The sequence below is a fragment of the Jaculus jaculus genome, chromosome 6 (genome assembly GCF_020740685.1).
Source record: "Jaculus jaculus isolate mJacJac1 chromosome 6, mJacJac1.mat.Y.cur, whole genome shotgun sequence".
NCBI lineage: Eukaryota > Metazoa > Chordata > Mammalia > Rodentia > Dipodidae > Jaculus > Jaculus jaculus.
The window spans coordinates 147,240,281-147,266,317 of NC_059107.1; the positions used below are offsets into that span (position 1 = coordinate 147,240,281).

General features: G+C 49.1%; 1 protein-coding gene across 2 annotated transcripts in view; it reads left to right on the forward strand.

Moving 5' to 3' along the window:
• Chst11 (carbohydrate sulfotransferase 11) overlaps positions 1-26,037 on the forward strand; it is a 272,450-nt gene that overhangs the window by 176,684 nt on the left and 69,729 nt on the right. The gene's annotated exons all lie outside the window — the stretch shown is intronic.

Below are 26,037 nucleotides of genomic sequence, written 5' to 3' on the forward strand. Positions count from 1 at the left end.
CTGGGTGTGCCAATTCCATTCCCTCCCTCCCTCCCTCCCTCCCTTCCTTCCTTCCTTCCTCTCCCTAAAAAAAGAAACTACCAATAACAACAAAATATCCAGAGTTTTATTTGCTGCTCAAGAGCATCTTTGAGTCACTATCTGCAAGTCTTTCTCGAGTTCTGAGAGAAATTAAAAGAATGACTGTCATATCCTTCCCTGCGTGCGTGTCGCCACATTTTAAGCTGTCTTTGCTCTGCATTATACATCTGCAGTCCTGCTTTCCAATGACCGTGCGTGCCGAGACTCCCAGCGTGTGCCTGAAACTGCGGAGCATCCCATATCCCGATTTCCCTCTTCCTACATACCTGCCATAAAGTCCAATTTATAAGTTAAGCACAGTAGGACATTAACAATAACACAATTACCCAGTCCACGAATCAAAATTCACACTTTGGAGTCATGATTCACTGAAACAAGGGTTTCCTGAGCACAGGGCCTACAACACTTTGACAGTTAATCCCATGACTGAGTGACTGGTAATGTATACGCCATGTGGATGTGCTGGACAGAGAGGTGATTCACAGCCCAGGCAGGACAGCATAAGATGTAGTCATACCCCTCAGAGCAGTACAGTTTGGAATTTGTGAATTATTCCTAGAATTTTCCATGTTACATTTTCACACTGAGGTTGAAGGGAAACCTACAACCAGTACAAGACTTGCTATGTTTAGCTGATCCTCCTGGGTGACAGGCATGATTGATTAGAAATTAAAATGCCACTCAGAGGAGGGATCTTTCAGGAACTTCAAGGCAAGTCCTGGTTTTCTAGAAGAGAGAGTTGGTCTTGACTTCCCATAGCAGATGAGAAAACACCCTGGAATTCTGGAAATCCATGACAAATGGGTCACCTTCCGTGTTCCCTCTGTGAGTCGCATGTGAGAAATAATGTCTGTTGAACGTCTCAGCTTGGAAAATTAGCAGTCATTGTCTCCAGCTGCTCGCAGTGTGGAAGGCTTTGCTTTGTAAATTTCCAGGTGTCTTGAGATTCTCGTTTCTATAAACAGGTCATCTTGTGGCAGGCTACCTGAACAGCTCTGCCACCAACCCCCGCCCCAGGTCCTTGATGGGCACCATGTCTCTGTGGGTCCAGGGGCTCCGGGGTGGCTGGAGGAGGAATCGGGCTCAATGAGCGACTGTGTCTGCCTTGGCCCGGGCTGCAGTGTGGCATCCAAGGGAGACTGGCCCTGAATAAAGACACACTTTATTTCCCTTTCAGCTCGCACTGTGAAGGTAGCAGGGGGAACAGAGTGAGCAGTGTTCAGGGACTGGCCCACCTTCCCAAGTAGTTTTCCACAGCAGCAGCTCCTCCAGGCCTGCTAGCTCACCGGCCTCCGAGCAGTTTGACCAGTGTCTCAGACGCAGTACTGGCTGGGTCCTGGCTGCACGGAATGTCTTCCCAGGAGATGAGTGGTCCACGTCTGTCTGGGAACCCGTTCCCCAGGGCTCAGAGACCATAGAACTATGGACTGGTGCTTAAAGACAGTTTATTTCTCGTGGTTCTGAGGCTAAAGTCCATGATTAAGATGCAAATATAGTCATTTCCTTTTCAGGGAAGTGAGAAAAGAGATGTCTGTCTCCTTGGCTTGTCCACATCCTTGTTACTGACCATGTGGCGTCCTCCCTTTATGCAAATTTCCCCTACTTACAGGGACATGGGACATACAGAATCAGGGCCACCCTATGGATTGCATTGTAACTGGAAAGCCTCCCTAAGGCCTTGTCTCCAAGTCGTCCCATCCTGAGACCATGGGTGTCCCTGCTGGGACATGGACAGAGGGTTTTAGAGGAGCATGAGTGAGCTTGTGGCGGTGCATGCGCGAAGGCCATCCTGTCTATCCGGAGATGGGAAAGAAGCCCTGAGGCCCGGATGGACACACTCTCCAGAGTCCCCTGACATTCATAGCCTGCTCACATCACAACAAGGACAGCTGCTCTGTGTGGGTACTCTGTGTATGCCAAGCAAGGTGCTGGGCATTTTATTTAATTGGCTCATGCAGTCCTCATGAAGACACAGAGGGAGATTCTGTTACTCACCCCCACTGTACAGGAAAGGGGACTGAGGAGGCACCAAGAGGTTAAGTAACCTCCACAAGGTCACCCAGCTAGAAAGTCGTGGAGCCAGGATTGGAGCCCAGGCAGACTGGCTGCGTAGGGTGCCTTACAAACCACTTGCCTTTACTCAATAGACTTGATATCCAACAAGAGTTCCTTCACAGCTTGCCAGGGCCCTGGGCATGCTGTCCTTTGACCTCCCTGTGTGGAAGGGCACAAGGAAGGGAAGAGGAAGCCATGAGAGGGGGATGATATGGTAGTTAAGGACTCAAGGTTTGGCTTCTGCACCTGTACGTCATTGTTTGCTAGCTGGGACCTTGGGTGAGCAATGTAACCGCTCTGTGCCTCGCTTTCCTCACCTGTGCAGTGGGGATGACGCTATCTTAGGGCTGTTTAGGGAGGAGGATATGAGTGACTGGCTGTGGCAACTGATCAGTAAACATTACTATGGGAGTGACATCATTTTCCTGTCTCTTCATCCTCTGGCCTCACGATCTGCTTTACGGTACAGTGGCCCTGAGGCCCTCTGAGCACCTGCGGTACAGCTGTTGTGCCCTGGCGGTGTTGGCAGGGGGAAGTACACGGACGGTTCGAAGCTTTAGTACAAAACCATATGCAGGGCTGGAGAGATGGCTTAGCGGTTAAGCACTTGCCTGTGAAGCCTAAGGACCCCGGTTCGAGGCTCGGTTCCCCAGGTCCCACGTTAGCCAGATGCACAAGGGGGCGCACACGTCTGGAGTTCGTTTGCAGAGGCTGGAAGCCCTGGCGCACCCATTCTCTCTCTCTCCCTCTCTATCTGTCTTTCTCTCTGTGTCTGTCGCTCTCAAATAAAAAAACAAAAACCAAATGCAAATGATCTCACTGAAAATTTTATGCTGAAAGCTAGGGAGATAGCTCAGTGAAGAAAGCACCCTGCATTCAAGTCCGAGTACCCAAGTTAAGTCCCCAGACCCCGAGTAAAAGCTGAAAGCTATGGTGGGCTTCGGAATCCCTGCACACTGATAACAGGTAGAGACAGGAGAATTTCCTGCAAGCTGAAAATTTCCAGGAAGCTCGCAGACCAGTTAGGGCAATAGTGGAGGTGGGGGGGGCAGAGAAGAAGGGAGACCCTGCTTCAAATGAGGTAGGAGTCAAGGAATGATACCCCAAAGTTGTCCTCTGACCTCCACATGCACATACACACATACCAAAAAAAAAAACAAACAATTTTTGTATTGATGACGTATTGAAAAGATTTGTTATGAAAAAAAATAATTTCACCCTTTTAACATGTGCCACCAGAAGTTTAAAGTCATACTTCACTCACAGTCTGCTCCCACGGGACCATGTGGCTTGACTGCAGCCAGCCAGCCTTGGGGACCATGTCTGCTTTGCCGGGACGTGCCGTTGTGTCCCAGCGTTACCTTGAGACTTGGTTCCACAGAGGATGCTCAGAAAAGAGCTGGTGAAGCCGTGTGGATGATACAGCCATTTGTCCTTACCTGGAAAGTCCCACTGGATACCAAGCTGGGATCAGAGGCAGCTTGGCTCTGGAGCTCAGGAGGTCCTGTATCCAGGGTTTCCAGCTCCCAGGGCAATTGGCACCTCACCTGTGGGCTGGCACAGGCAAGCCTCCCCCTCTCCAAGCGGGCAGGTTTGAGGGTAGCCTGGGTATTCATCCCAGGAGAAAACACAGCTATGGCGGTTTCTTCTATTTCCAGCATGTGAGTGGTGCCGGCCTTGGACAGAGAGCAGCTGGTGAAGGTGGAAAAGATACCTCTCGGGCTGGAGATGGCCTGCAAAGCCTAAGGGCCCAGGTTTGACTCACTGGGTCCCATGTAAGCCAGGTGCACATGGTGGTGCATGTGTCTGGAGATCATTTGCAGAGGCTAGAGGCCCTGATGTGACCATTCTCTCTCTCTCTCTCTCTCTCTCTCTCTCTCTCTCATAAATAAATAAAAAATATATTTAAGAAAGAAAGAAAGAAGAGATACCTCTCTGGGTCATTCCACCCCAAGGCCCTTTTTCCTATAAGAAAATGCCATCCCTGCTTTCTTATTTATTTATTTAAGAGAGGAAGAGAGAGCGAGAGTGAGAATGGGCACACCAGGGCATCCAGCCACTTGCAAACAAACTCCAAATGCATGTGCTACCTTGTGCATCTGGCTTATGTGGGTCCTGGGGAATCAAATCTGGTCCTCTGACTTTGCAGGCAGGTGTGTTAACCACTAAGGCTGTCTCTCCAGCCCCTTCCCTGCTTTCTTGAAAGAGGACATGCATCTGACACTCATTGCTCTTTGACATCTCTCTTACAAAAGCAGAATCAAGCTATACCTGTATCCTTGACCCTTCCCAGGATTTGAGACTGCCGGTGGAGCACCCCAGGAGATGCTAGTCCAACAGGTGCTGAGATGGAAGTCTTGAGGCCCATCCTGTCCCTGTGGACCTTCTGAGGCTCCTGTCCTTGTGACAGTGAAGCTGCTGAGAGGTGACCCTAGGGGACCCATCTCCATCCTGCCCCAGCCCGCTGCCTACTGACAGCACAGGTCTCCCTAATCGCTTTCTGAGGGGCAAAGTGCTGAAACCAGCTGTTTTTAAATGTCAACTCACCTTCCCCCAAAGCACACCACCTTGCCTAGATCACGACAACTTCCCTGAGCCTCAGTTTCCTCATCTGCTAAGTGGGAAGGAAGATCTCCTGCCAGACTTCTCGCTGTGCTTACATGGTAACATATATAATGGTTATAACACAGAGACCGTGCCCAGAAGATGACAGTCATTTAGGGGAGCACACGTAGGGCCCTCCTCCCCTGTTACTTGGAGCTTGTCCTCCCATCCCGTCCTCCCTTCCTCCGGTCCCCTCGGCAGGAGTTCCCTTGACCAGATGTGGAAGGCAGGCATTGGGCCTTGCAGCACACAGCGCCCAGGGAAGATGGGAACATGGACACAGCCGTGCCGCGTTGGCCATGATTACTGGTATTTATGCTTCTCTGCTTTTTCAGAAACCACCTGCTTTCTCTATTTGTGCTGGGATTAGAACATGGAATCTTGGCAAAGGAAGATGTTACTTTTAATTAAACACCCTGAGCCTTCTTTCCCATTTTGAGATGACTCAGTGAGCTCCATATGGGTAGAGGTGAAGGAAAAGCAGGAGGGTGTCTTAACAGAAACACCGGATTAAGTGAAGCCAGGGATCTGCATTGCTAATAGGGTGCCTTGCATGCAGCGGGATCTGTGTGTGGGCTCATCCCTGGGTCTTGTTGTCACTCCTGAAACAGGTCCCAGAGCAGGTCTGGGGTCACATTTTTGGCACTGTCCCTCACTCACTTGAGAAAACCACTTAACATCTCTACCTTCTTCATGGGGTGATTACAAGACTTCAGTAACTTTGTGCATCGCCGGACTCCACAGCACAGGAGTTTCCTATCCCTGTCTTTGTAGAGCTGATTAGTATATTTTCAATTTTATGTACTTATTTAAGAGAGAGAGAGAGAATGGGCACGCCAGAGCCTCTAGTCACTACAAATGAACTCCAGATGCATGTGCCACTTTGTGTATGTTGGCTTATGTGGCTCCTGGGGAATCGAACCTGGGTCCCTAGGCTTCGCATGCAAATGCCTTAGCCACTAAGGCATCTCTCCAGCCAATGCATATTTTAAATTTGATTTGAGTGAATATTAATCAATTCCCAGTCAAGATTTAAATTCAGTTTCCTTTCAGGTGATGCAGTTGGGTCATTGCCCAACTCTTGTGACCAGATATTGATCATGTTTGCTTTCTGAGGTCACAGGTATAGGTTTCTCCCACCCTTTTTGCCTGACATGTAAGTGATCTGAGTAGTTCTGAGCTCTCCAGGGTACCAGATGGTCACTCAGGGGTGCTTGTAAACAAAACCAAGAAAAGGCTCCTTGGAAACTGCTAATGCAGACTGTTGACTTAGCTTTGGAAGAGGAGGGTCTGTTGTTGTTTTTTAGGTGTACTGCAAGTAGGGTTTATTGCTCCTTGAGCTTTTAATTGGTTTACTAATATTTTTTACAGCTTCTTATTTTAATGTTTACAGGTGCCAGATGCTGAGATTTACTGACATCCGAGAAGGGACTGATCAATGATTTAGTTGAAATGGCAAAACTGGAGGCATTGTATACAGTAGAAATGGTGCCATGGCGCTCACTCAGGAACAACTAATTTATTTAATGTGATTTGGGTTGTATAGCCACTCCTCCCCTCAGTCCAAGGGAAGACAAACACCCACTGTTCCCCCCAGCAGGCAGGGGCGCCCAAGGGACTGGCAGAGCTCTGGGTAGGGCCTGTGTTGGGGTAGCATGGCGAGGCTTCTGTCTAGAGGCCTAGGTCAGCTCTCCCCATCCCTGCGGGGAGTCGCCTGTGGTCTGTCTGCATGCATAAAGGGGAAGAGCCCATCCTTGCATTCTTTTTGGAGATGGTTTCACTGTGTAGCTCAGATTGGCCTCGAACTCACGATCCTCCTGCCTCTGCCTCTGAGCGCCAGGATCCCAGACATGTGCCGCCAAGCTCAGTTTCCTCACATCATCGCAAAGCAGCGATGACATTTCTACCCCAGACTTTTAAATGACACATGAGGCAGAGCCCATCAACTAGTTCTTCTGACCCGTGACTCTCTAGTTAGTTTACGGTCTTGCGAAGGCTGAGTCTAGTGAGTTCACTTTGCTGTGACAGTCATCACTGGTACTGGCAGAAGATGAATCCAGAGCCCTGTCTCCACAAAGATACCAAAGTCTAGAGATGCTCAAGGTTGTTATGTATAGTGGAATGTTTGCACTCTACGAGGTACCTGCCCCAGTATACTTCAAATCGTCCTTAGATGGCTGGTAATACCTGTTATAGCGTAATATTGGGGAAATAGTTCCACTGTATTTAAGGAATAAACCTTTGAAATAAAAATTTGTATATATTCAATACAAATGCAAGTTTTTCCCCAAGTATTTTTTTTGTTTTGTTTTGGTTTTTTGAGGTAGGCTCTCACTCTAGCCCAGGCTGACCTGGAATTCACTATGGAGTCTCAGGGTGGCCTTGAACTCATGGCAATCCTCCTACCTCTGCCTCCCGAGTGCTGGGATTAAAGGCATGCACCACCACGCCCAGCTTCCCCAAGTATTTTTGACCCACAGTTGGTTGGGTTCACAGAACTCATGGAGATTTGGTGGAGTGTGTGTACGGGGTGGTGGGGTGGGTTGGGGACACTGGATGCTCTATCAATTTTTAAAAAATCTCTATTACGAATAAAGAAATATTTGTGAGTTAGGGGTGTGGGTCATAGTAGTGCCCAAGGGCTCTGGGTTGGATCCCAGCACTGAAAAATAAAATGATTGAATGAATGAATGAGCCAAAACCCAATAGAGCTTCAAAATACGTGAAGAGGAGCTGGGAGTGTAAGTCAGCAGAGCATTTGCTTAATTTATACAAGGCCATGGGGCCCCTTCCCCCGTGATAGACAGAAGCAGGCACTTGCATATTACACAAAATGTAAGAACATGTGAAAGTCAAATAACACTGAAATTGCCAGCAAGTCCACCACCTAAATATAATCATTATTAGCAATTTAATAGGCATCCTTCCAGAATTTCTTCTTCATTACTCTTAGTATTTTTTTAAGAATTGGACATACATTGCCTATATTGTTTGGTGACCTGCCATTGTGCATATATTTACTTTTATTATCTGTATACATGTGTATATCTGTTGTGTGGGGGCATATGTGTACTCAGATGTGTGAGTACAGGTGCTCATGTGCCATAGCATGAATGTGGTGGTCAGTGGACAGCTTCTCCTCCCACCCTATGTGAAGCAGGGTCTCTCGCTGCTGCTTTTGCAAGACTAACCAATTCACAAGATCCTAGAGTTCTCTTGTCTCTGCCTCCCGTTTCACTGTAAGAGGGCTGGGAGTAAAGCTTGCTATTGCATCCAGCTTGATGTAGGTTCTGGGGATCCAAACTCAGCTCATCATACTTGCACAGTACAGTTAATCTCTGGTTGTCGCCATGGAAAATAAATCTCTGGCCATCCCAGATTAGATTATCTGAGGTGGGAAAACCCACCTTAATGTAGCACTATCCCATGGGCTGGGCTCCTGGCCATATAAAGAGGAGGAAGCGGGCTGGAGAGATGGCTTAGCGGTTAAGGCGCTTGCCTGTGAAGCCAAAGAACCCATGTTCTACTCTCCAGATCCCACATTAGCCAGCTGCACAAAGGTGAGGCAAGCACAAGGTCGCACATGCCCACTGGGTGGTGCAAGCGTCTGGAGTTCAATTTCAGTGGCTGAGGCCCTGGTGCGCCAGTTCTCTCTCTGTCTCTAAAAAAATAATGAAAAAAATTAAAAGGCTTAGTAAGAGGAGATAGCTAGCTGCACATGCAGCATTCATTGCTCTCTCTGCTTCCGCCCTGCTGATGTGATGATGAGAGTCCAGCTTCTTGCTCTGCCATGCTTTCCTCTCCATAATGGATTCTGCTCTGAACTCTAAGCCAGGCCTGGAGGGATGGCTCAGCAGCCACAGGCACTTGTTTGCAAAGCCTCAAGTCTCAGGTTCAATTGCCCTGAACCCACATAAAGCCAGATGCACAAAGTGGCGCATGTGTCTGGAGTCATTTGCAGGGGCAGGAGATCCTGACATGCCCATACTCACTCTTCCTGTTTTCCTGTCTGTCTTTCTCTCTCAAATAAATAAATGAAAAAAAAAATTTAAAGCACTAAGTCAAAACTAAATTCTTCCCTTCCCTGCCTTCCCTTAGATGCTTTCATTGGTTATTTTGTTCCAGCAATGCGAAAGTAACTGATTCACACAGCAGGCACTTTTACCCACTGAGTCATCCCCGCATGTTGTGTGTCGTTTTTAAGCAGTTTTCCATGGTATTCAGTGGCCTTGCTTGGACTGGTGCTCCAGTGAGCTGTATGGCCTGATGACCCTGGTTAAAAGTGTCTCTCTGGGGATAGTTCTACAAGGGCACCCTGCCCTGGCAGAGTGGTGATACTGGCTGCAGCTGGGCATTTTTGCTTGTAGGTTTTCCAATGTCGTTTCAAGGGCATTGATATAACATTGAGGGCCTTCCCTCTCTTTATTTTAAGATTTTTAAATATTTCTCATTTATTATTCATTTGTAAGTAGAGAGAGAGTGAGAGAGAAATGGGCACATCAGTGCAGCCCACCAGTGCAACCAAACTCCATATGCATGTGCCACTCTGTGCATCTGCTCTATGTAGGTACTGGGGAATTTAACCCAGTCTATCAGGCTTTGCAAGCAAGTGTCTTTAACTGCTGAGCAATCTCTCCAGCCTATATTGCTCTTTTTTCCTCCTTTCACCCATTCATCATCTATCAATCTACCCATCTTCCCATCCATCCACCCACCTACTCACAAATCTATCCATTCACCCATCCATCCACCAACCCACATGCCCATTCAATCACCCACTCTCTCTGCCTATCTATTCCCACCCACCCACCCATCTATCATTTGTATTGAACAACTAGCTGGCTGTGCTGGGTGAAGTGCTCGCATTAAGATGCAGTGATTGGTGCTGTAAACCCTTGTCCACAGGGTTTCAGCCTCCACCCAGCACTTCCATCTGCCCTGAACATGAGATGGCAGCTCTGCTCTATTTCTCTGCCATTCTCTTCAGCTACTGGCCTGGCAGGTAACTCCTTCCTTACCGAGGAGACATCCCCAAACTAGGAAATCAGGACTGCCTCTGTCTGTAATCCCCTGGCTGCTGACCCTCCCCTAGCCTGATACGCAACGAGACCGCAGGATGAACCGACCATTCAAGCTGAGGGTGAAGGGCAGCGATGTGCCTACAAAGCCATTTCTCAACACAATGTGTCTCATATTTCAAAGCAAACAAAAAATTGACTCAGGTGACAACATTTCTGCATGATTATTTAAGGCTTTCCTTTTCCATGTGTGGCCTTTGCAGGTCAATGAGAGACAGCAACGTTTAGATTTAGCAGCATTTTCCCTCCCTCATGGTTTGTTCTAGAGAAACACAGCTTTGTGTAAAAAAAGGTAAGATTTATTTTTGCCAGTAAAATATATGGCAAAGAGCTCAACCGGGCGCAGCCTAGAGTGGAGGAAGTGCCTCACAGGCGCAGGCAGCGGTTACTGGAAGGTTGGGAGTGTGAATGGCCCAGGCCCTTCACAGATGGGGCTGGCACACTTTTTCCAGGGAAGAGAGCTTGTTTCTTTTTATGGTGCCATTCTGACTTCCTGAGCCTATCATAGATTTATATGGAAATAACTCTTGGGGGTGGGGCTTAGTAACATCCTAAGTTTTACACATTTATAAAATTGCAAGAACAGTTGCATGGAAAACATTTCCATGTCACCAACCTCAGCCAGTTCATTACACTTACAGAAATGTGTGTGCTTTCTTGAGAAAGATAGCCAGCTAGGGAGATGGCTCAGTGGATAAAGTGTTTTTGATTCAAGCTAGAGTTCCTGAGTTCAATCCCCAGGCCCCATGTGAAAAGCTGCGACAGGCTTCTGTAATCCCAGCACATTAACACCGATGCTAATGGTGAGATAAGAAGCAGAGACAGGAGAATTTTCCAGAAGCTCATGGTGAATGCTGCTAAGAACAGCAGAGCTAGAATCCAGAAGAGGAATCCCGCCTCAAATGAGGTAGACAGGCAAAGACCAACCAAAATTTATCCTCTGACCTCCACACACACACTAATAATTTTTTTTTAATTTTTATTTATTTATTTATTTAGTTGAGAGCGACAGGCACAGAGAGAAAGACAGATAGAGGGAGAGAGAGAGAATGGGCGCGCCAGGGCTTTCAGCCTCTGCAAACGAACTCCAGACGCGTGCGCCCCCTTGTGCATCTGGCTAATGTGGGACCTGGAGAACCGAGCCTCGAACCGGGGTCCTTAGGCTTCACAGGCAAGCGCTTAACCGCTAAGCCATCTCTCCAGCCCACACTAATAATTTTTACAATTTAATACCAAAGTACATTTGATCACCTCACCCCTGAGGCACATATTGAAGACTGAGTATAATAACTAGTGGGGCCATCACCTATGCTCTTCAGACAGAGACAATGCTCCCTGCCCTGCCCCATATGCCTAGAACCTTCTGCTTAGTGTACCATACTCTCACCCTCATCTTCCTCCTTGCTGTCTCTCTAGAACATCTGCCAGTCTTGGGTTGACAGCAGATGGATGGGAACAAGCTTGATACGTGGGGTCAAAAGGCCTGAACCTGAGGTCTGCCTGCTCCCCACTTACTATTAGCTGTGTGGCCTTGCTGTGGTGGTTTGAATCAGATGTACCCCCATAAACTCATGTGTTTGGAATGCTTGGTTCCCAGCTGGTGGCAATTTGGGAAGTGGAGCCTTGCTGAAGGAGGTGTGTTGATGGGGGGGGGGGTGGCTTGATGTTGATTAGCCCTGGCTTGCCAGGGTCAGTTTGGCTCACTGTCCTGCTGCTGGCGTCTACCTGATGTTGGCCAGAAAGTGATGTCCAGACCCTGCTAGTGCCACAGTTTCCCCACCGCCCCCCCCCCAAGTCTGTAAAACCCTTTCCTCCCACATGCTGCCTTTTATTTGCTTGGGTGTTTTGTGCCAGCAACTCGAAGGTAACTGTAACACTTAGTTAAGGTATTAACCTAACTAAACTTTTTTTTTCCTCCATTGATAAAAGGTAGATATTATCATAACATATCTCGAGATTTTGAGGAAAGTAGAAATTTAGGGAGAGTAAGGAACCGTTTAGGAAGAAAAGAAGATAATACTACCTGAAAATACTTAGAAATGAATGAGACTGGGACTGGAGAGATGGCTTAGCATTTAAGGCATTTGCCTGCGAAGTCTAAGGACCCAGGTTCGATTTCCTAGAACCCATGTAAGCCAGATGCACATAAGTAGTACATGTGTCCAGAGTTCATTTGCAGTGGCGAGAGGCCCGGGCATGCCCATTCTCATTCTCTCTCTCTCTCCTCTCTCTTTCTCTGTCTCATAAACAAATAAACTTTTAAAAATGAATGAGACTGGATGATATTTCTATTGCTACTGGTGATGAGTTCTGTAGGCTACAGATTGGTGCTGTGACGCTATGACAAATACAGTTTCTCCATTTAAAAGCACCTGAAGCGTTTCCTTCATTCACCTTTGGATGGAAGCGAGAAAGAAGTTCAGTAAAGGAGGATTTGTTGTGTTGTTGTTGTTTCCCAAATGCAGTGCAGGAGCCTGGGGGTTGGGGGTGCAAAACACAGCCGACTTTTCAACAGGCCCCTTGGCCTTCAATTCCACCACGCCTTAGCAAGATTGTATTACGGTAAGGCTATTCAATTTCCTTCTGCTCTTGTTGGGATCCTGGATTTGTAACATTTGCATCTGTCTGCACGGGAAGTTCTAGAGGGGACAATTAGGGAAGTAATAAGATGGGATGAATTAGGCTGGGGCCAGGGCTCAGTGGCAAGCTGTAAGGCACCTGGCACAGGAAGCCCTCACAAAGCCACAGCACCTCTCCTGGGCACCTTGACCTTTTATTCTGCAGCCCCGGAGAGTCATTGGTGTCACGACTAGTATCTATGTAACTGCCCTAAGGCTGTGAGGTTTAAAATCTACTTCCTGGCCTGGGGAGATATCTCAGTGGCTAGGGGCCAGGCTCAGTTCTCCAGTACCCATGTAAAGCCAGACACAAAATGAGTGGACAGGTGTCTGGCACAGTGGCAAGAGACCTTGCATATATGCATCCAGGTGAGCAGGCACACACATTAAAAATAAAGGGGGAGCTGGAGAGATGGCTTAGTGGTTAAGCGCTTGCCTGTGAAGCCTAAGGACCCCGGTTCAAGGCTCAATTCCCCAGGACCCACGTTAGCCAGATGCACAAAGGGGCACACACATCTGGAGTTCCTTTGCAGTGGCTGGAGGCCCTGGTGTGCCCATTCTCTCTCTCTCTCTCTCTCTCTCTCTCTCTCTGCCTCTTTCTCTGTCACTTTCAGATAAGTAAATAAAAATAAAAACAAAAAAAAATTTAAGATTTTTTTTTTTTACCTACTTCTGAGACAGCACAATTCAGTAGGAATACAGGTCTTGGGATCCTCTGAGTCAGGATGGGACCTGGGGATGGGGGACCATATTAGTGGAGGAGTCCATTCCTCACAAATGATGTTCCTCTTGCCCGGAGCTGGAGATCAGCGGTCAAGTGCAGAAGGGCAGAGGCGCTTGTGTTCTTCTGGCTATCTTGCTTAGGAACATGCCTCATTCTGTCCTTTGTGTCCCCTGGGGTGGACAGTACAGACACACCCCAGTCTGATGAGAGGACCTCCCCCCATGGGCGTATGGGTCATGGTTGAAGAGAGAGAGCCCCCAGCACCCTAGCACCATGCTTTTGGGGGGGGGGGGGCTTAGATTCTAGAGGTGGAGTCTCAGCCTCCAGTGACTCCAGATAGTTATTTTCCTGTAAGAACGTGGAGCAGCCCCACCTAATGCCAGCTTCCAGAAATAGGGCAGCCATTTCAGTCCTGACATTTCTCAAGCAAGCATCTTTAACTGAGCCACCTCTCCAGCCCTGACGTTTCTCTGTCCATCTCAACGTGCGAGGAACATAGCCCCAGGAATGAAGGAAGTCCCCAGCACAGACTCCCTGGCCACAGGCGCTCCTCTGCAGGCACTAGTTTGCACAATTGCTCGCTGTGTCCCCCAACCAGCCAGCTGGGCGAGTGTCCCAGGGCGGCCCCAGCCATCCCTCCTGGCTCCCCTTCCCTCCCCTGCCCGTGGCTCCACACCCTCCTGAATGTTCCATTCTAACCAGCCACAATCGGGAGCCTGTTCCCTTGCTGGGAAGAAAAAAAAAAAAAAGAGCAGCCCACAGGCTTTTAAACTTATTGGCTAATTTGAGGTATTTATCACTATTTGGAGAACTCTGCTTGTCTTGAATCCATCCCCCACTCCAGCTTTCAGAAATGGTGCAAGTGAAGTTTGTGTCTCTGAAAAGGACGCTTCTAGGTCCTTCCCCTGCCCTGTGAGAGATTCGCCTGTAGGACTCCAGGCCTGGAACAATAGCCGGGTTTGTGCCTTCATTCTTCACTGAGGCTGTCGGGAACACGACTGTGGTTCCTCCGGCGTCTTGGCCACTGTAGATGTCAACAGCTCCCTTGCTCAGGTCCGACTGTGAGGGTTCCTGTTACTCCAACTCTTGTCCAGCCTGGGCTTTGGATTCAGGGCGATCCCAGGTCGGCCAACTCTGTCAGCTCACTGTGAGCCTAGATAGACAGTCTTCTCAACTCGTCTGGACCTTTGGTTGCCCCCTGCAAAGCTGGTGTGATAAGCCCTGGGGATCCACGGTCTGGATTCCGGTCCCCGCTCTGCCTCATGGCCCCTGCTTGGAGCTTAGCAGACCCCTTCCTCAGTTTCCCCGGCTGTCAGGCTGGCAGTGTTCCCTCGAAGCCTGAGTCCATGCAGAAACAGCGCCGCCGTCGGCATGGGGGAAGTAAGTACCCCATTCATGAAACATGTTACTTTGGAGAAGGCACTTGATGGAGTTAGGGCCTCTCTCTTCATCCTGGGCACACTTCATAAAGCCTGACCTCAAGGTCTAAAAGGACACAAGCTATGCCGTCACTCAGCTTGCTCGAGGTCTAACAGGCTATGTAGGGAGAGGAGAGAGAAGGGGGTAGCCTGATGTTGTGCTCCGACTACAATAGCCCACAGAAGACCACCAGGCACTGCTTGTCCTTGTCCCTAGAATGCCATAGCGGCCCGCAGGAGCACCAGTCATCAAAACCACGATGCTTCATTCGCACCTGGCCATCGGCTGCTCCCATCCTTCCCCCTAACCCCCCCCCCCCCCGTTTCTCATCACTGCTTTTGCCTTTTCTTCTTCTGGTTTCCCCATCTGACCTCCTCCTGGTGCCGTTCAAATGAGAACGGCCTGGGGCTGCGTGGGAATGGAGTCAAAACGGCCGAGAATGGCAGGTTCCGATTTTCCTGTGGACACGGGACAGGGAAGGTCATCTTTCCCTTGTAGATCCCACTGGGTTTCCTCCTCCTTCCCAGAAGATGCCTCGCAGCATTTCTTCCCTGATTGGATGCCACTCTTTTGGGTTCCCATGATTCTAACCAAGGGATGAAGGGGGCAGGAAAGAGGGAGGGCACCGGCGCCAGGCTGTGTGGGTGAAATCTTGCCTCTGAACTGTGAAACCCGAGAAGGGGCCAAGTTTGGAAGGCACCCATTGCCTGATTTTCGTGTCCCAGAACAAGGAATTCAACCAGGGGCACATGGTAAGGTAATAGAAATAGAGACAGTTTGCCAGGCATGGTGGCGCACGCCTTTATTCCCAGCACTCAGGAGGCAGAGGTAGGAATCCGCCATGAGTTCGAGGCCACCCTGAGACTACATAGTGAATTCCAGGTCAGCCTGGGCTAGAGTGAGACCCTACCTCGAAAAACCAAAAAAAAAAAAAAAAAAAAAAAAAGAGAGAGAGAGAGAGAGACATATTTAATAAGGAGAAAGTCTCTAGAATGGGAGTGGGCTAAGTGAACTACTAAAGATATACACCCCAAAATTCCTGGGCTCCAAGGCTCGTTATAGGTTGTTAAATGGCATCACCGTTCTTACCATTGTCTATCATGAGCCTTTTCTGCACACACTCAAATGCTACACGGAAGGGTTCCAGTCTTCTGGTTGCCATCATTACCTTTCATGTGGTTTTTTTTGGTTTTTTTGTTTGTTTTTCTGGGCATCACCCTCTCCAAGTCCCTGTTCTCCGACCACTGTTGTTGGCTTTGCAAAAGCCCCCATTCGTGGGTTGCTGGCATCTCTGGTGAGAGAACGCTCCTCGCTGATGGAGAGCCTGGTGCCAGGAACTGACATCTCCGGCTCACCGCTGTCACCACCGGGGCCCCGAGCAGGCAGGACTGGAGTCTAAGTGTGATCAGCCTCCCCCACGGGCCGGCAGCCGAGGAACTGCGACAATGTTTGCTTTAACCGGGACAGTGTAGGAGAAGCACTGTTCGAAGTACTGGGACATGTGTTCGTTAGAGATGCTGTCCTTTCCAGAGTGGTCCCTTCCACTTACGCTGACCAACAGACATTTCAAATTCATATGACACTGTGAGAAGCCACTCCACAGCCAGATGGAACGCCCGCGTCTCTCAGTAGGCATGTGGCCATGGGACACTGATGTGAGCCAACTGGACAGTGACTCATCGTTTCCTCCCTGTGACGGGGTGGGGTGTCTGGAGGGTCCCGAGCCAACACTTGCTTGGCCCAGAGCCTGTCAGCCTCACTCCTGAGTGCGTGCTCAGTGACTGTCTGGGCCACCGTGGTGGGCCCTGACATCTTAGCTCTTGCTTCAGAGAGTTCTTGCTGCAGCTAAAGTGACCAAGTTTGCATCCCCAGCTGGGAAAATGTGTGGCAGTGCCAACGATTATCCACACAGGGAGCACCACCAAGGATGGAAGGGGCAGGGGTCCACAACCCCCAAGCCAGGCTCTGGCATGTGGCACCACTCCGTCCCATGAGGGACGGGTATGGCTCCACGCAAGGTGGCGCTGTCCAGCAGCCTCATTGCAGGTGTCCTTGCTGAGAGGGGCAGGAAGGAGTGGGCAGTGCCAATGAGGGAAAAGAAAGAGGCCGTTGCTCCCGCTTCCTGGCAGAGCCTGCCGGAACACACCAGCGAGGGGAAAACGTGAAAAGGAACCTCTGTACAAGCTCTCCTGTGACTTGTGCCCACTGATGCTATGAGCAGGTGTCCAGAGAGCTGGCCATCCGCCTGGGCCTGGGTGGGACGCCGGGAGACTGTGGCTGGATTTCATGTTGGCCTGCCAGTTTCACAGCAGAGAGACGACGGGCTGAGGTCACTCCACAGGACGGGCAGCTCAGTACCTGGCACCTGGTACCTTGATAGCTCAGTTACCCTGACTCTCCCCTGAGCCCCCGACAGTCTTCCCCGGATTCTGGATGTCAAGTGACTGGTACCCAGTTTCTCACGGTCACCACTGTGACTCTCAGGCCTGGAGATGAGCCCAAAATCCTGATAAATACTTTGCCATCCATTCGCTCCTCTGTTCCTTTCTGTTGTAACAAATGACTGCATGACATGGAACTTAAAACTCAGAAACGTATTTTCTCCCAGTCAGTCCTGGAGGCCAGAAATCCTAAATCAGTACATCAGCTGGGCCCCTAGATGTCTGGGGACATGTAGGAGGGTCTTTTCTTGTCTGCCTCTGCTCCTTGGGCCTGGGGCCACATATTTGCTCCATCTTTGGGATCTCCCTGGGCCTTTGATTTCTCTGTCTCTTATGAGGACACTTGTCATTGGATTTAGAGCCCATCCCCAAATCCAAGGTATGCTCCTCACTTCATGGTCCCTAACTTCACGACGCATGCAATGACCCTTTTTCCAAAGAAGGCATCATTCACAGGTACTGGGAATGTGGGTATGGACAGATCATTTAGGGAGTTACCATTCAACTGCATGCCGAGTGAGATGGTACGTCGCATGGATTGGCTAACACTGGGTTCAATAGCTCTGCAACAAAATGCCCAGCATCAGCCACTTAGAGGAGGGAAGATCCGCTTAGGTTCACGGGTTTCAGAGGGTCCACCTGTGGTCAGCCGGCTCCAAGGGTGGAGCCAAGCTGCTCACCTCAAGTAGCCAGGAAGCAGAGAGGAGAGATGGGAAGAGACCTGGCGCAAAGTGTCTTCCCTGAGCACATCTCCAGGGACCTGAAGGCCCTACGTATTATTTCGTGCGGCTTTCTGAAGTAGCGCCACCAGTGGAGGACCAGGCCCTCAATCTTAGAGCCTCTGAGAGACATTTCATATTGAAACCATAACAGACACGGGTGGTAGAGGCAGGACGGTTTTCAAAGGTGAACATCTGGCAAATATCTTTTTCTAGCTGTCTGACTTAGTTACCCTCCTTGAGCCTCAGTTTCTTCCTCTGGAAAGTGGGAACAACAGTGCTCTGTATCCACAATTTGGTTGTGAGGACCGAGTTCTCAGACATCCAGCAAGTACCATCCAGCACGCACACAGTCAGCACCCTTAAATGTTAGCTTTTATTTTATTTTTTTCCATGCTGAGCCTCAACATGATATCATCCACACTGGAACCTACTCCAGACAGTGAAACTGGCCCAGGTGACTCATGTCACATTTATGTCTTGATTTCTTGGCTTAGTGGAAATAGCTTGAAATTTTTTTGCCGGGTGACCTTGGGCATGTCCCCGAACCTCTCTGAGTCAGCTAGAACTTCTTTGGCTTATTTTTATTTTATTTCTCATTTCTCGAAGTAGGGTCTCACCCTAGCCCAGGCTGACCTGGAATTTACTATGTTGTCTCAGGATGGCCTCGAACTCACAGAGATGCTCCTACCTCTGCCTCCTGAGTGCTGGGATTATGCCTGACTTAGAGCTTCTTTGGAATGGCTGCTAAATAAAAGCTGAAATCAGGCTGGAGAGATGGTTTAGCAGTTATTGCGCTTGCTTGAAAAGCCAAAGAACTCAGGTTTGACTCCCCAGGACCCACGTAAGCCAGATGCACAAGGTGGCACATGCATCTGGAATTTGTTTGTAGTGGCTGGAGGCCCTGGCGTGCCCATTCATTCTCTCTCTCTCTCCCTCCCTCCCTCAAATAAATGAAAATGTTTTTTTTTTTTTTTTAAGCTGAAATGTAGCTAGCCTAGTGACATGTTGCTTATATCAGCCCATGGTGACTGAACAGGAGGAAAGTGGCAGGCATATAGCTCAGTGATGGCATCTCCCTTCTTTCTCTGTGTCTCTCTGGCCTCACTGGCATGCTCTGCTGCCTGTCCTGAATAGCTGGCAGTTAGCTTTGGTCCATTTCCCCCACTAAGCCTCATTTCTCTTCTGGTTCCAGCACGGTGACCTGTGAGCCCCAGAGCAGGTGTTGGCTGACTTGGGTAGGGAAGTTAGGCGTGACAGCTCACCCCACCTAGCCTTATGCATTTAAGCTACGAACACTCATTACCGCATCATTACCCTCGGGTCTTAACCACGGGCAGGGGCTGAATCTGAAATCCGCAGCTGATATTTCTATAAGGCTGGCTTCCCTTCCCTGCGCACATCCTATATACCCAACATTGTTCTAAACATCCTGTTTAATCTTCACATCCTCATGAATGTAACCGGTGACCCAAATGTTATAAATGAAAAAAAAAAAAGCGGCCCACATTGTTTGGGTCCAGTACTACCCAGTCTGGAAAGGTGGAGCTGGGATGTGAAGCCAGGCGCTTGAGTCATACAGCTGTTCTCCGAGACACCTCCCAGGACCTACCCTGCCATGACTTGTAGGGCCAAAGTTCCAGAAATGTTGTAGAGAACTAATTTAATGTGGAATGACCTTTTCTGTCAGCAGAGGAACCTCGGTCAGTCTTGGGTCATACTTTAGATCATTTTCTTTGGCTCCTGGGAAGAGACGAGTGCAGATGTTTCTCTCATTGGTTTTCTAGGTGGCTAGCTTGTCTTACCTGTACCTGGGAAAAGCAGTATTTGCTCTCAAGCCCAGATGCTGGTGACCCGAGTTGGTCACATAGCCTCTCTGAGACCTCGGTTTCCAGGGTTGAATACACTTCCCATGCCTGGCATAGGGTAGGTCTCAATACACAGTAATATGCCATTAGCTTTGGTCCATTTCCTCCACTGGGCCAAATTTCTGAAATACTTTGTGATTTTTCTGAAGACACAGTACCACAGAGCTCTTAAAATATGTTTAGCTGCTCAGGTAAATCTCATGTACATACGTGTGTGATAATAACATGCATTGCTGTGGTTGCCACGCCAATCAGTGATGTACAGTGAAATAGTCTGGCCAAACAAGAACTGTATAAGGAAACGTTTGTGCTGGAGGGATGGCTTAGCAGTTAAGATGTTTGCCTGCAAAGCCAAAGGACCCAGGTTTGATTCCCCAGGACCCATGTTAGCCAGATGCACAAGGGGGTGCAAGTGTCTGGAGTTCGTTTGCAGTGGCTGGAGGCCCTGGCGTGCCCATTCTCTCTCTCTCTCTTTCTCTGTCAAATAAATGAATGAATAAAAATAAAATACTTTTTTTTAAAAAGAAATACTTTTAAAGTTGAGCACGAAGTAGGCAATGGCAGGCATCACTGTAGATGGGACAGATGTTTTGCTGCTGATGTGGATCTAATAAAGAAACTCCACAGGCATACACTGCCGCGGCTTCTCTTGCCGGGGGCAGTGGATACTCACCTCATTTCCAGCGACGAGTGAAGTCAGTCTCCTTGCCCAGCCTCACTCTCTTCCTACTTCCCAATTAGCTGCGGGACGCGAGTGGACTGCATCTCTGTCTTCATCCACAGGACCTGAGATGCCGGCGGTCCTTGCTGAACTGATGCACGAATGAATGAATGAGATGAGTGAATGAAACTAAGAGCCGAGGGCCAGATCCTGGGTCAGGTCTTCACTTGACCTGCAGGTTGAAATGACATCACTTCTGGGGCTGGACTCCTGGTCTTAAGCTGTGCCCTTGGGCAACTAACTCACTTCTCTGTGCCTCAGTTTCCCTTCCTGTGGCATGAGTTCATACCAGTGGTTTGGATGGAAAACTTCTCTAGAGGCTCTCTGTGTTTGGACACTCAGGTGGCGCTGTCCTTGGAGGCTGTGGAACCTTTAGGAGGTACAAGCTGCTTGGAAGGAAGTGGGTTGCTGAGGGGTGAAGATTGTAGCTGGGCGGGTTCCAGCCCAGGTTCTCTGCTTTCTGACTGACCTGAGCCAGAACAAGCAGTCACTTCTCACACAGCCATCCCTTCCCTTTAGGCTGGACTTTATTTTTATAAACCACAGGCCAAAATTAACCTCTCCTCCTTTTCAAGGTGTTTCTATGAGGTATTTTGTCACAGCAACCAGGAAAGTCACTAATACAAATACTCTTCTCATCCAGTTGTTCTGAGGCTTAAATTATAACCATAGGTGAAGCCTGGAACATTCTATCTGGCCATCTGTAAGCACTCCCCACGATAGTTACTGGTAATTCCTTCTAGAGCCTTCTGGCACTGTTTTGTATTAAGAACCTGAAGCTGGAGGGCTTGTTTCAGGCCCATGTGATTTGTGGGGTGGTGCAGATTTCAGTTCTAACTCTGGGGTCACAACCCTCTCACGCCATAACCGCCACCTCTGGAGATCTCCCTGTGTGGGAGGGACCTGCTCCACAGTGACCTTTGTCATCTTCATCACTGAGACACTTCTCATTCAGGCAGGAGACCAGCCTTGTCTCCCTGGCACTGTATCATGTCCTTTTGTTTGGATAACTAGTGACCATATGGCCTTGTACTACAAGTTCTGGGGGCCTGAAGACGTATCATCTGGGGCCAAAGTCAAGGTTCCCACAGACCTGAGCTCCTTCCGAAGGTTCCAGTGACGCTCTGCTCCTCACGTCCTCAGTTTGCGTATGTGGGGCTTCCTGCCTCCCTTTGATAAGCACTGGGGTCATCTTACTACCTTACACTAATCATGCCTGCAAGTCTCTTTTGACCATATAGTCACCGGTTCTAGATACTTTGATGTGACCTTCTATGGAGTCACCATCCTGCCTGACACCCAGGTCCTTCTCGTCACCTGGATGCTGGCTTCACGCTCCTTTCTACAGGCGCTTCATGGGACAGTCTACAGAATGAGGCAAGAGTCACCCCACCTGTTTATTTTTATTTATTTTTTTTATGGTGTGGTGGTTTGAATGTAAACTGTTCCCAATGGCCTTGGGTGTTTGTGATTGAGTTTCATACTAAATCCCCAGCTGGTGGAGCCTTTGGCAGGTGGAGCTTGGCTGGAGGAAGCATTCACTGCTGGGGAGGGGTTTTCAGGATCTCATGGCCCAGCCCTGCTTGCCATTGCCCGAAAGCACACGCTCTCTGCTTCCTCCCTGTTGCTGTGGACGTGTGATGCTCAGCTGTCAGCTCTTACCACACCATGCTTTACCTGCCCCGGTGAAACTTCCCCTCAAAACTGTGAGCCAGAAATAAACCCTTTCCTTCTCTCAGCTGCTTCTGTTCATGTGTTTTGTCCCAACGACAGAAGGTTACTGCTATATGTGGATACCCACTGCCCCTGTCCTTTCTCATCTGAAAAACGTACGCTTCAATACCAGTATTGCCTGGCTGTTGAAAACACAAAACGAAGCAGTGTGTAAAGAATACAGGAGGTGGGGAGGTAATATGATGGAGAATGGAATTTCAAAGGGGGAAGTGTAGAGGGGGAGCGAATTTCCATGGGATATTTTTTTATAATCATGGAAAATGGTAATAAAAGAAAAAAGAATACAGGAAGGCTGGAGAGATGGCTTAGTGGTTAAGCGCTTGCCTGTGAAGCCTAAGGACCCCGGTTCAAGGTTCAATTCCCCAGGACCCACATTAGCCAGATGCACAAGGGGCGCACGCATCTGGAGTTCGTTTGCAGTGGCTGGAGGCCCTAGCACGCCCATTCTCTCTCTCGCTCTCTGCCTGCCTCCTTCCCTCCCCCTCTCTCTCTCTCTCTCTCTCTCTCTCTCTCTCTCTCTCTCTCTCTGTCACTCTCAAATAAATAAATAAAAATAAACAAATATATATACATATGTGTGTGTATATATATATAAAGAAAACAGGAGCCATTGTTCTTCCATTGACCGCCCTGCGGTGGCTCTAGTGCTTCTGGAACAACAAACAGCCTGGCGACTCGACATGGTCAGAAGGAAAGAGGGTCTGAGCTTGCCAGTCAAAGGGGCTTCCAGTAATAGCCTGTGGAATGCAGAAATAACAAACCTGGTCCCGACTAGCCAGAACCAGACTACGTGGTGAACAAAAGGGTTATTGAGCTGCGCAGATGATGAGTGTGGAGCAGGAGGGGAAGGAGAGCGGACAGCTTTTCAAACAGCATTTTCTTGTGAACACTGTAGATCAAGGCCTGTTTTTATCACAGCGTGTATATTAAAAGAGACCCGGGATATTTATGACCTCTGTCGAGGCTGAGAGCCTCAATGGCCACCCTGTTTGATCAGCCTTTTGCTGTTATGTGATGTTTCCAGGAGGAATTACATAGAAATCTTCCAAAGACTCCAATGGGAAGGGGGAGAAAACACTGGAATGTGAAGGTGGAGAGGAGAGGAGGGAAGGACCGTCCCATGCTTTGTGAAGTCGGAGACATTCAGGTGGGACACATGGTCATGTCTAGCTCCTCCCCCCCTCACCCTTTGGATACCATGTGGCCTGAGGAGATTCCTAAGACAGGCTAAAGTGATCCTCTTTTCCCAAGGGGCCCTACTGTCCCTTACGGCTTTGTTACTCTATCACCTTGCACCTTCATGAGTACAGTTCAGGCCACTGTGGCCCCAGCTCCTCAAACTTCTAACTGCCTCTGCTGTACAGATCTTTTTCGGCGTACCCTACAGGTCTGCACTTGGGTCCTTCTCCGTCCTCTCCAGTCCTTCTCCTTGCCTGACCTTGTTTTGTGGTCTTCACAGACCTTACCACCATCAAAATGGTCTTTCAAGCCTGGTGTGGTAGTGCATGCCCTTAATCACAACACTCGGGAGGCAGAGGTAGAAGGATTGCCATGAGTTCAAGGCCAGCCTGGGGCTACAGAGTGAGTTTCAGGTCAGCCTCACCTAGAGTGAGACCCTACCTCAAAAAAAGAAACCGAAAAATGAAGGTATTTCTCATTCATCTGATGTCTCGCTCATTCCTATGGACTATCGCCTCTAAGGGAACAGGGCATCTTGGCACCTTGGCTGTCATTGACCCCAGGGCTAGGACACTGCCTGCCTAGCACACAGATGTCACCAATGACGGTAACTACTGACATTTTTCATGTGCCACCTCCCATCCTAAATATTTTACATGCATTCACTTGTTTAATATCAATGAATTCACTTCTCAGATTGGGAAATCGAGGTTTGGTTTAGTAAACGAAAAGGCCAAATAAATAGACTCTGAAGATACATTTGCAGTATTACAGAATCAGTTCAGTTCCTGCATTGCTTATCTATTGTTATGATAATCTTGTGCAGCAGTTCACCCCATTGCTTCATGCTTTTATCTTAATACTTTGCTTTTATTTTAATACTCTCGGGAGCAGGGATAACACTGCCTTATATATTCTCAAAGAATCACAGCGAATATTCATTGAGCATCTACCATGTGCCAGGCTTCACTGCCTTCAAGCTGACTGCTCAAAGCCATGCTGAGAAGGGTGGCACCTGACCCACTTCACTCGAGTTGGGAAAAGGAGAATGGGGGAGAAAGTGCCTCCAGATTGCCCAGGCCCAACCCGCGTTTTGCCCTGGAGTCTTTCGGTGAAGCCACGCCCCATGGTAAGGTGCCTGGGGTGGAGCTGATTCTCCATAAGTGGCAGCTGGGTATTCAGAGTCCAGGATTGCACTCACAGAGAAGCGCCCTCTCAGGCGCCCCCAGAATTGCGTTTGCACAAATATCCATGCCCCCCATTCAGTCAAGTTCACACCTAAAGTCAACCATCACTCCTGTCCAGTGAAATGTCCTGGCCCTCCACACTTCAGCCCACGCTCCTGGACGGGCACGGAAGTGCTGTCTCCCATATTCCCAGGAATTCTAAGTGCACACTCACAAGGCAGAGCCCCTGCTGACAAGTCCCGCCATGGAAGGAAACCTGCTTCCTTTCACAAACCCACTGCTTCCCAGTCTCACACACAACCTTCTTTTTCCTTGTTTGCTATGGTTGTTTTTAAAGAAAATGGCATATTTCCACAGATACTGAGAAGACATCAAGGGGCGTGTGTGTGTGGCCATAGTAATATTACATCTGTCAGACAGCTCTGGGTGTCACCAGTTCAGTCAAGGTGGACCAGAACGAGGGACAAGAGGACCAGGAAGTGTCCACAGAGGTGGCTTCAGGCATGCTCTTGAGGAGCGCACAGGTGTCTGTCTGGGCAGAGGCGGCAGCGTGAGAAGGTTCTATAGCATTCTGTCAGCCTCTCCATGCTTGAGAGGTGTCTCAGTCGGGTTCACATTGCTGGCAGAAACCACACAACCAAGAACAGCTTTGTGTGGGGGGGTATATTTTGGCTTACAGATTCAAGGGGAAGTTCCATGATAGCAGGGGAAACAATGGCCATCACCTCCTGGACAATATCAAGTGGGCAACAGGAGAGTGTGCCAAACAGCGGCAAAAGGAAGCTGGCTATAACACCCATAAGCCCGCCCCCAACAATACACCGCCTCCAGGAGGCGTTAATTCCCAAATTGCCATCAGCTGGGAACCTAGCATTCAGAACACCTGAGTTTATGGAGGACACCTGAATCAAACCACCATAAGCGGTGGCTTTATTTTGGCTGGGTCCGTGAGCACAGATGCCATCACTGACCATCACGTGCAAGCTGGTCACTCGTGGCTGCCCCTGCTCCGTTTATCTCTTCAACTTATGATCTTGGTTTTTGCCATGCTGACACTAAGAGAGACAGACTACCAATAGGGATGGTGTTCCCTGTGTGGTCCGGGGATTCATCTGCCTCGCGAAGCCTCCTCCCTAGGGAATGACAACTGTTCTGCAGTCGATATTGGCTCACCGGGCACAGAGTCCTGCCCGTTGGGGTCTGGATTTGAATGGTGCTGCTGGTACTGCCAGACCAGCTCCTGTAACCATAGCAACCCTGTGCCAGCTCTGTCAGGAGAACTCCCCACGCTCCATGCCTCCATCTCTGAATGTGGCCTCTGGGAATGCACGCCCCATCTTTACAGTAGCTTATGTCTCCACAGTCAAAAGTGAATCCATCCACTTTAGAAGGTGACTGGTCTTTGACAGGAAAGGAGAGAGTGGGAGAGGGAAAAGAGGAGGGGTAAGCAGAAACAAGGTGGGGAGAGGGAGAAGGCAGACTTGGACTGATTCCATTGGTTCACACCATCTCACTGAAGAATGAGCCAGCACATGGGCGAACCAATACTGAGGCTTCAGCAAAGCTGGGGACACTCCATGTCCCCCCCAAAAAAAAAATTAGAGGAAAT